This window comes from Colobus angolensis, unplaced genomic scaffold (genome assembly GCF_000951035.1).
Source record: "Colobus angolensis palliatus isolate OR3802 unplaced genomic scaffold, Cang.pa_1.0 Scaffold314, whole genome shotgun sequence".
Lineage (NCBI taxonomy): Eukaryota > Metazoa > Chordata > Mammalia > Primates > Cercopithecidae > Colobus > Colobus angolensis.
The window spans coordinates 2,034,511-2,044,694 of NW_012116422.1; the positions used below are offsets into that span (position 1 = coordinate 2,034,511).

General features: G+C 46.5%; 1 pseudogene across 1 annotated transcript; it reads right to left on the bottom strand.

Annotated features, from left to right (window-relative positions):
- Positions 1–4,463: 4,463 nt before the first annotated feature.
- LOC105518208 lies at positions 4,464–6,833 on the bottom strand (annotated as a pseudogene). Its single transcript, XR_001002793.1, has one exon. The product of XR_001002793.1 is annotated as an E3 ubiquitin-protein ligase ARIH2 pseudogene (transcript).
- Between the last annotated feature and the right edge of the window lie 3,351 nt (positions 6,834–10,184).

The following is a 10,184-nucleotide window of genomic DNA, read 5'->3' on the forward strand; positions in this document are numbered from 1 at the left end:
AAATCTCTAAGCATTTGCTTGTCTCTAAAGGATTTTATTTCTCCTTCACTTATGAAACTTAGTTTGGCTGGATATGAAATTCTGGGTTGAAAATTCCTTTCTTTAAGAATGTTGAATATATTGGCCCCCACTCTCTTCTGGCTTGGAGAGTTTCTGCCAAGAGATCTGCTGTTAATCTGATGGGCTTCCCTTTGTGGGTAATCTGACATTTCTCTCTGTCTGCCCTCAACATTTTTTCCTTCATTTCAACTTTGGTGAATCTGACAATTATGTTTCTTGGAGTTGCTCTTCTTTAGGAGTATCTTTGTGGTGTTCTCTGTATTTCCTGAATTTGAATGTTGGCCTGCCTTACTAGGTTGGGGAAGTTCTCCTGGATGATATCCCGCAGAGTGTTTTCCAACTTGGTTCCATTTTCCCCATCACTCTCAGGCACACCAATCAGACATAGATTTGGTCTTTTCACATAATCCCATATTTCTTGGAGGCTTTGTTCATTTCTTTTTACTCTTTTTTCTCTACACTTCTCGCTTTATTTCATTCATTTGATCTTCAATCGCTGATACTCTTTCTTCCAGTTGATCGAGTCGGTTATGTCATGCGTGTCCATGTGAAGAGACCACCAAACAGGCGTTGTGTGAGCAACATGGCTGTTTATCTCACCTGGGTGCAGGCGGGCTGAGTCCGAAAAGAGAGTCAGTGAAGGGAGATAAGAGTGGGGCCATTTTATAGGATTTGGGTAGGTAAAGGAAAATTCCAGTCAAAGGGGGGTTGTTCTCTGGCACACAGGAGTGGGAGTCACAAGGTACTCGGTGGGGGAGCTTTTTGAGCCAGGATGAGCTAGAAAAAGGAATTTCACAAGGTAATGTCATCACTTAAGGCAAGGACGGGCCATTTTCACTTCTTTTTTGGTGGAATGTCATCAGTTAAGGCGGGGCAGGGCATTTTCCTTCTTTTGTGATTTTTCAGTTACTTCAGGCCATCTGGGGGTATATGTGCAAGTCACAGAGGATGCGATGGCTTGGCTTGGGCTCAGAGGCTTGACAGGTTACTGAAGCTTGTGCATTTGTCACGTAGTTCTCATGTTACAGTTTTCATCTCTATCAGTTCTTTTAAGGTCTTCTCTGCATTGATTATTCTAGTTATCCATTCATCCATTCTTTTTTCAAGGTTTTTAGTTTCTTTGCGCTGGTTACATAGTTCCTCCTTTAGCTTTGAGAAGTTTGATTGACTGAAGCCTTCTTCTCTCAACTCGTCAAAGTCATTCTCTGTCCAGCTTTGTTCCATTGCTGGCGATGAGCTGCATTCCTTTGGAGGGGGAGATGCGCTCTAATTTTTTGAATTTTCATTTTTTTCTGCACTGCTTTTTCCCCATCTTTGTGGTTTTATCTACCTTTGGTCTTTGATGATGGTGACATACTGATGGGGTTTTGGTGTGGGTGTCCTTTCTCTTTGTTAGTTTTCCTTCTAACAGTCAGGACCCTCAGCTGTAGGTCTGTTGGAGTTTGCTTGAGGTCCACTCCAGACCCTGTTTTCCGGGGTATCGGCAGCGGAGGCTGCACAAGATAGAATATTGCTGAACAGTGAGTGTTGCTGTCTGATTCTTGCTCTGGAAGCTTCGTCTCAGGGGTGTACCCAGTCGTGTGAGGTGTGAGGTGTCGGTCTGCACCTAGTGGGGGATGTCTCCCAGTTAGGCTACTCAGGGGTCAGAGACCCACTTGAGCAGGCAGTCTGTCGTTCTCAGATCTCAACCTCCATGCTGGGAGATCCACTGCTCTCTTCAAAGCTGTCAGACAGGGGCATTTACCTCTGCCGAGGTTTCTGCTGCTTTTTGTTTAGCTATGCCCTGTCCCCAGAGTAGGAGTCTACAGAGGCAGGCCAGCCTCCTTGAGCTGTGGTGGGCTCCACCCAATTCGAGCTTCCCGGCGACTTTGTTTACCTACTTAAGCCTCAGCAATGGTGGACGCCCCTCCCCAAGCCTCGCTGCCACCTTGCAGTTAGATCTCAGACTGCTGTGCTAGCAATGAGGGAGGCTCCGTGGGCATGGGACCCTCTGGGCCAGGTGTGGGATATAAGCTCCTGGTGTGCCGTTTGCTAAGACCCTTGGTAAAGCGCAGTATTAGGGTGGGAGTTACCCGATTTTCCAGGTGTTGTGTGTCTCAATTTCCTTTGGCTAGGAAAAGGAATTCCCTTCCCCCTTGCACTTCCCAGGTGAGGTGATGCCTTGCCCTGCTTCAGCTCTCACTGGTTGGGCTGCACCCGCAGACCAGCGCCAACTGTCTGACATGCCCCAGTGAGATGAACCTGGTACCTCAGTTGAAAATGCAGAAATCACCCGTCTTCTGTGTCCAGCTTCTGTGTCACGCCGGGAGCTGGAGGCTGGAGCTGTTCCTATTCAGCCATCCTGGGCGTGCCCCAAGTATTATTTTTATCTTACTGTATTGATCAGGCCTTTTTGAACAGTGTTTGATAATAGTGGTGGTGATGAACATCCTTGTGTTTTCCTGATTTTAATTTCAAAACTACAGTGTTGTTTTTGGTATGTTTGATGTGAGTTGTTAGTTTGAGATACGTCTTATTTTCTCAAATTAAGCTATTGCTTATAAGATGCACCAACTTAATAACAGCTTTTGGAGGGTGGAGTGGGGAGACGAAAAAGCTACTTAATATTAACCATACACATTGATTGAAAGATACTCTTATTGCAATGATGGCAAATGTGAAACAAATATACCTTAGAATAACTAAAGGAAAAATTATATATAAAATTTTTTCCTTCCCATTGTTAGTGTCATAATTAAATACACACTCACTTGATGTGAGCAGTATCCTCACAGAAGATAAGTTCATTTTTTTTTTTTTTTTTCCTGAGTTGGAGTCTCGCTGTGTCACCCAGGGTGGAGTGCAGTGGCATGATCTCAGCTTACTACAACCTCTGCCTCTTGGGTTGAAGCGATTCTCCTCCCTCAGTCTTCCGAATAGCTGGGATTACAGGTGCTCGCCACCACGCACTGCTAATTTCTGTATTTTTAGTAGAGATGGGGTTTCACCATTGTTGTCCAGGCTGGTCTCAAACTCCTGACCTCAGGTGGCTCGCCCACCTCAGCCTCCCAAAGTGTTGGGATTACAGGCATGAGCCTCGGTGCCTGGCCAGATAACTTCTTTATATAGTATATACTTTATGATGTTCAGCAAGTAACATTCTATTCCCAGTTTTTAGAATTTTCATGAGAAATGGATGTTGAATTTAACAAGAGTCTAAGCATAAGGCTATCATTAGAAAGATTGATGCCCTGATATCAATAATTTCCTAATGCTAAACCATTTTTGCAATCCTGGGATAAACCCTACTTTATTGCTCTGTATTATTCTTTTAATAGTCTGTTGAATTATATTTCTGGTATTTTATTTAGGATTATTACAGCTATTTTCCTAAGTGAGGAGGATCCATGGGATTTTTTTTTTTTTTTGCTTATTCCTGTCAGATTGTGGTGTAACAGTTATGATCATTTCATCACATAAACTCGATGGCTGTGCATCTTTTTTCAATGTGGTAAAACAGTTTATATGACAAAAATTAGTAGTTCTTGAAAGCTAATTCAACATCTGGAACTAGAGTCTTTTGCGGAAGTAAATATTTAGTAACATCTTCAACTTTTTTCTTGATTATTGGTCTTAAAAAGCCTTATAGGGTCAATTTTGAGAATTTATATTTTCCCACAGAAATTCTTGTCATTGAGATCTTCAAATTCGTTAGCAAATAACAGTGAAGTGTCTCATAATTTTTAAGTCTTCCCTTTATCTGTTTCATTTATTTATTTTTTATTTTATTTTGAGACGGTGTCTCGCTCTGTTACCCAGGCTGCAGTGCAGTTGCATGATCTAGGTTCTCTGCAACCTCCGCCTCCTGGGTTCAAGCAATTCTCTTGCCTCAGCTTCCCTAGTCGCTGGGATTGTAGGCATGCGCCACGATGCCTGGCTAACTTTTGTATTTTTAGTAGAGACGGATTTTACCATGTTGGCCAGGCTTGTCTCCAACTCCTGGCCTCAAGTAATCCACCCATCTCAGTCTCCCAAAGTGCTGGGATTACAGGCGTGAGCCACTGCGCCCAGCCTGTTTTATTATTTTGAATTAATTTACTTAGCTCCTCTCTGTTTTTATTGAAGTCATCTAATGTTCTCAATCCAATCAGTGTTACGCCTCATCTGGTCTTGTCTCTTTTCTTCTCTTTTCTTTTCTTTTTTTGATGGAGTCTTGCTCTGTTGCCCAGGCTGGGGTGCAGTGGTGCAATCTCGGCTCACTGCAACCTCCACCTCCCGGGTTCATGCCATTCTCCTGCCTCAGCCTCCCAAGTAGCTGGGACTATGGGTACCTGCCACCACACCCGGCTAATGTTTTTTGTATTTTTAGTAGAGATGGGGTTTCTTTTTTTTCTTTTTTCTTTTCTTTTTTTCTTTTTTTTGCCAAGGTAAAACAAATTTATTTGGGAGAAACAATTCCCTTCAAAAGTAGATCCCTATCTTTAGGAGACAAAAGGAAACACTGTGATGAACTTACGGCCCCTAGTTTGGGGGGCCACAGGCCCACTCTCATGCTGCTGTGGGCTCCAGCCTCAGTAACTAGATCCAGGTAAATCTCAGTTTCAAGAATAAAGGTGAGCCACAGACATGCAGCACCACCAGAGACAACAACACCCCGTGGCAAGAAGACCATGCTCTGGACTGTCTCCGTACTGCCACGGTAAGGCAGGAGGCATGCTGTGACTCCTTGTGCTCCGTGCCCATTGCACAGGCCAGTTCAATTCCCTACCATCTGCCACCCATGCTCTTCTTTTGGGACTCCAACTCTGGCCAAATAAATGTGAATCTGGAAAGCAGAGGCCCAGGGTCCTCTTGGAGTGCAGACATTTTGAGGTGGGTAGGCAGCATATGTTACATTCTAAGTAAAACAGCTAGAGGGTAAACCACCCCAACGCCAATTTATTTTCAAAAAGGGCTCTGTGTTATCCTATAGTTTGCCTTTTTTTTGTATAATTGTACAACCTTTGAAAGTTACATAACTTGTAATGATCTAATACTATTAATAGCCATTCAGAAAACACTTTCCCTCCCTCCCAACAACCATCCAGGGGGAAATAAAAGTCCTGAAAAGAGGCCAGTTCAGTATGGCCTCTACCCTAGCAGAAACAGAAAGTGAAAAGAGAAGAAAACAGAAATCAACTAAGAGGTGTTGCCAGTGCCTCTCAGGAGTGGGGCCCTGGCTGTCACCTGGGGTCATGAAAGGCAGAGCCTGCAGCATGCAGTATGGCAGCCGGGAGACCTTGCGGCCACATCTTCCTCACCCCGGCACATCCATATCCCAGCTTAGGTGTCATGGAAATCTTTCAGCAGGGTTCTCCTCCACTGCTCTGCTATATGCATCTGGTTCTCCAAGTCCCCTCTGTCATAGCTGTCTGCATGCTCCACTTTCCATGAGAGGTTTTCGATCTCAGCCTCCAGCTGAGCCTGCTGGTATTCAAACAGCTTCTTCCTGGGTCCGGACTCCATGTAATATGCATATGGGTAGGTGTATTGCAGGGTGTATCGACACTTGGCCAAGAGCTTGGCAGCATTCTGTGGGTACTGCCAGTCGATCCATGTCCCCAGATTGTTCATGACCCTCTCCTGAATCTTCTCGTGAATCCACTGGTATGTCTGTGCCTCAAGCTGTAAGCTTTTGTTGTGGTTTTTCCCACCTCTCCAAGTAGAATAAGTACTTCTTGAGGGCTTGCCTCACCTGGGCTTGTTGGCTGTGGTTCACAATGTCAGGATTCTCCTTGTAACGACTGCACTCATAGTATTCACTGCCATGAGTCTTCCAATCTCCTAGACACATCCAACAGAAGTCGTGTTTACATTTGGAGCAGTGCATGTGATTGCAGCCTCCATTCTCCTCAATGCAGATGTCGCACTTGGGACAGTCTTTAGTGTGGGCACTAATGTAGTTGGCTGTTTCAGAGTTACACTTTGTGAGCCATTTCCGGATTGTGGCGCGTCTGTGGGTGCATGATACATCTGACGACACTTGAAACAGAAGACCTCGTTGCACCGATTGCACTGTACTCGGCGAGCTCTAGGCTCCTGTACCCAAATAACCACGGGGCAGTCTGCACCAGGGCACAGCTGGAGCTGGTAATGACTCTCCACATAGTCCCTGAAGAGGTAGTGCCTGTATTTCTCTCTCAATTCTTCATTGGGAAGCAATGGAAACAAAGTCCTCTGGTGTATGGAGTGGACAGTCCTGAGCCATAGGAGAGACTCCCACGCCCACGCCATCCTTGATGAGAACTGAACAGTGCTGCTCCCAGCAGCTGCAGCAAAACTGGTGCTGACAGGCCAGAGAGGGTAGGTTTTCCTTTCGCACAGACTGCATACACACTGCATGGTGGTGAGGGGGATGGGATGCGGGAACATGTTTTGATGGATTAGGCTGAACTCGAGCCTCAACAAGCAGTTGAGCAGAATTGGACTTGAATCTGTCCAATATCTCTGAAACTTGCCAGTAGAAATTAACTAATATGTTTAGCAACTGAATGAGATACCTTTAGGACAGAAGCTAAGATGGTCATGTGCTCATTGAGGGCACCCTCAGATTCCTTGTAGGTCAAGCAAGTGAGCTGGTACTCCTCAGGATCAAAGGCATCAGTCCCCTGCTGCTCCACATCACTGGCTACTCCCATGTAATAGTCCTCTATGTTCCCAGGGTCTTCATCCTCTTCTTCTTCCTCTTCCTAACAATTTGGGTCACAGTCCTCTTCATTGCTGTCAGACCCTTGGCTGTTCATGTCCACTGACATCTTAGCATCCAGCCAAGTTGCAGATCAGGAAAGCAGTTGCTTTTTCCCCCTCCCCACAAAACTACCGCTTTCTCAAATGCATTAGTATTTTTGTCTTCTGTAATTCTTGGAGATCTCTCAGGCAGATGTCACCCAAGTATTCTACGTAATAGGATTTCCATCGGGAGCTGCACCCTCGCGGCTGCTGACTCCAGACAAGCCAGACCGGATCAGGCTGGGCCAGAGGGAGGTGGTGGAGGGGCAGGCCGACGCCGGTCAAACCCGCGCTGCTTCCTCCAGAAGGGAGACAGGGTTTTACTGTCTTAGCCAGGATGGTCTCAATCTCCTGACCTCGTGATCTGCTCACCTTGGCCTCCCAAAGTGCTGGGATTACACGCATGAGCCGCTGCACCCGGCCTTTTTTTTTTTTTTTGACAGGTAGCGAGAATTGGGTTCCCAGTTTGACCTGTGACTGTTTGGCTGCTGAGTTTTGGTGTTTCTGGATTGTTCCATGAGTAAATGCTAAGGGGAAAGGGACTTTGTTCTTTCAGTCTCTGAAGTTTTTTGAGCATCTAGAACACTTCCTGGCCATAGTAGGGGTGCAATACTTATTCGTTGGGCAAATGAAAAAATGACTGTGGGAAACAGGTGAGAAGTTGCCAGAAGCCTCCTTTTCAGGGAAGACTTCATAAGGACAGAAAGAAGTAAGCAACAGGTCTTCTACCGTCTGCAAAGGTGAACTTTTGCTATTGCCACTCCCCACCTCACCCACCCACAACCACCGACCACACAGTTCAAACGGAATTCTTTCTTGGAGCTGGTGGTGGGTGAGTGGTGTAAGGGACCATCCCCACTGAGCTCCCTGTTCCCAGGCCTGAGCCTTCAGGGCAATGAGGACTTCTGATCACAGAGATGCGCAGGCAGGAGCATGATGGTGGGGAGACAGGCGGGCTCCTGGAGGAGGAGAAGGTGACTGCTAGGGCAGGAGATGAGTCACTGAGATGGGGGGCTGGGTGGAGGAGGTCTTGGGACAGGGGTTGAGGTAAGAAGACAGTTACTTTAAGTAAGGTTGAACTTCTGGTCCTGGAAAGCTCTAGCTTGAGCCTAGGATAGGTGAGCTGTGGCTGCTGACCATGAGGGTGACTGCATCAGACTCTGCCTTAGGGATGAGGGGGGCCCTGTGGGCTGGCCAGGAGAGGCCCTGAAGGTGGACATCTGCCTTGACCTCATCATTGAGAGTTGCCAGATAAAGTGCAGGATGTCCAGTTAAATTAGAATTTCACATAAATGATGAGCAATATTTCTTTAGCATGAGTTTGTCCCATGGATTTGGGACCTCTTGATTTACCCATCTCTGAGGCAGGGGACTCCCAGGACCTGGGAGAGGCTTCTCACTGGGAAGGCAGGAAGGCACCTCCCTCTACCCCATATCCCCCCAAGATATTCCCAGCAAAAGGGAAGTCTTTAGCTGCAAAAGAGCAATACCCCTCCTCCCTCATCCATTCTTGCTTCTCAAATGGAAGCGTTAACTAAGCACACTCTCTACACACTCCTCTGCTTGGGGGTGGCCTTCTGGCCAGCTTTATGGGCTCTGCTGGACACACAGAAGAGCCTGAGGAGTGCTCACTTTTCAGCAAGCCACAGTCAGTCAGAGCAAGTGAGGCATAGGCCCTGTAAATAGAAGTCTAGGCAGGCTGGTGGGCTTCTGTAACCTAGGGGTGAGGGGCACAACCAGGATGGTGGGCTGGAAGGTGAGGTGGGGAGGAGGGGCAGGCAGAGGCCAAGGGGAGCAGCCCGATGGTGTACAGTGGGAGGGGCGAAGCAGGAAGGTCCTGAGCACCGCCTCCCAGGTACTTCCTTGGTGCTATCTAATCTGAGGTGCTCTGGAAAAGCTGAAGGTCAAATTCTAACTTCCTGGGCTAGAAAGTAAGCTTTGGGAAGTAAGTGTTGTGAAGGAAACAACCTCTAGGTATTGTCACGAAGTTTGTGTTACCCTCAGATTAGCCTCATTTATTTCTGGCAGAAGGTTAAAAACTATACAAATAATTTTTATGGGCATAATTATGTTCTCATCCCAAAATAATGTGGCACAGTTCCATAATTACTCAGAAATGATCACTGTGTGAACAGCTATTAATTAGCGAATAGCTTTGGAAAAAAGTTTCAATAGGTTTGGGAAGCATTGTTAATAACCCATTATGATATGTCTGGGGGTCAAATCACCATGTCATGTCAAAGCATAGATTTATAGTTCCATTTTAAATCATTTCAAAATAATTAAGAATGTGCTGTGCATCTAAGTGGGCAGAGTTGAGGCACAAAAACCATGTATCTGCATTAGGAAGGGAACAGATCATTTCCGGCCAAAATGGAGATCAAAGCTCTTTCAACATCCATTTGGCAGAAGCATGCACATTTTATGGCTTCTCAGGAAGTATCAGTGATTTTAGATAAATAGCATTCAGCTCTTCTTTCCCTTTCCCCATGGCCTTCTTGCAAGCCAAGAGAGGAAAATTACAAATCATCAGGAACTTCTGACCTTGACTTAGAATTTCAGGTGGGAGTTCAGCCATATGCGCTCTTCCTGGCAGAGTAGGGGTATTTCTACATTACTCTTTGCCACCTTCTGGAGTGGGTCTTGGGGAGGCAGCTCTGCTCTTTCCTCTGAGACACGTTCTCTTTTTGGGGTATGTGTGCTAGAATATCTTTAGCCCAGGAACCTTCCTGCCTCCCTGGAACGCTAGGGCACCTCTAGTCTTTTGGAGCCGCCTCTCCTCCTGGTCGTCCTTGGAGACTTTGTTGGGGAGGGGAAGGAAGCTGTTCCTTACTGAGTGTTGATGTGCTCTGGTCCCTCTGCTGCACTTTCATGCACTTGATTGCAGCCTCCGACTGGGCAGGTACTGTCATCCCCGTGCGGCCAGGGAGGAGATGGAAGCTCAGAGAGATGAGAAGATTTCTGCAAGCTTGGGAAGGAAGCCTACAGCTGGAGGGAATCTTTAGGTTCAATATGCCATATACCCTCAGATGTTCGACCCCTCTCCCCCACTCCCTTTTTTCCTTTTTTTGAGACAGGGTCTCATTGTGTCACCCAGACTAGAATGCAGTGGTGAACAAACTCACTGCAGCTTTGACCTCCTGGTCTCAAGTGATCCTCCCACCTTACCCTCCTAAGTAGCTGGGACCACAAACCTGTGCCATCACTCCCAGTTTATTAAAAAAAATTTTTGTACAGACAGAGTTTCACCATATTGCTCGGGCTGATCTCCAACTCCAGGCTCAAGTGGTCCTCTTGTCTTGGCCTCCCAACATGCTAGGATTACAGGTGTGAGCCATGACACCTGGCCTGGCTCCCTTTGGTGACTTACCCATGAT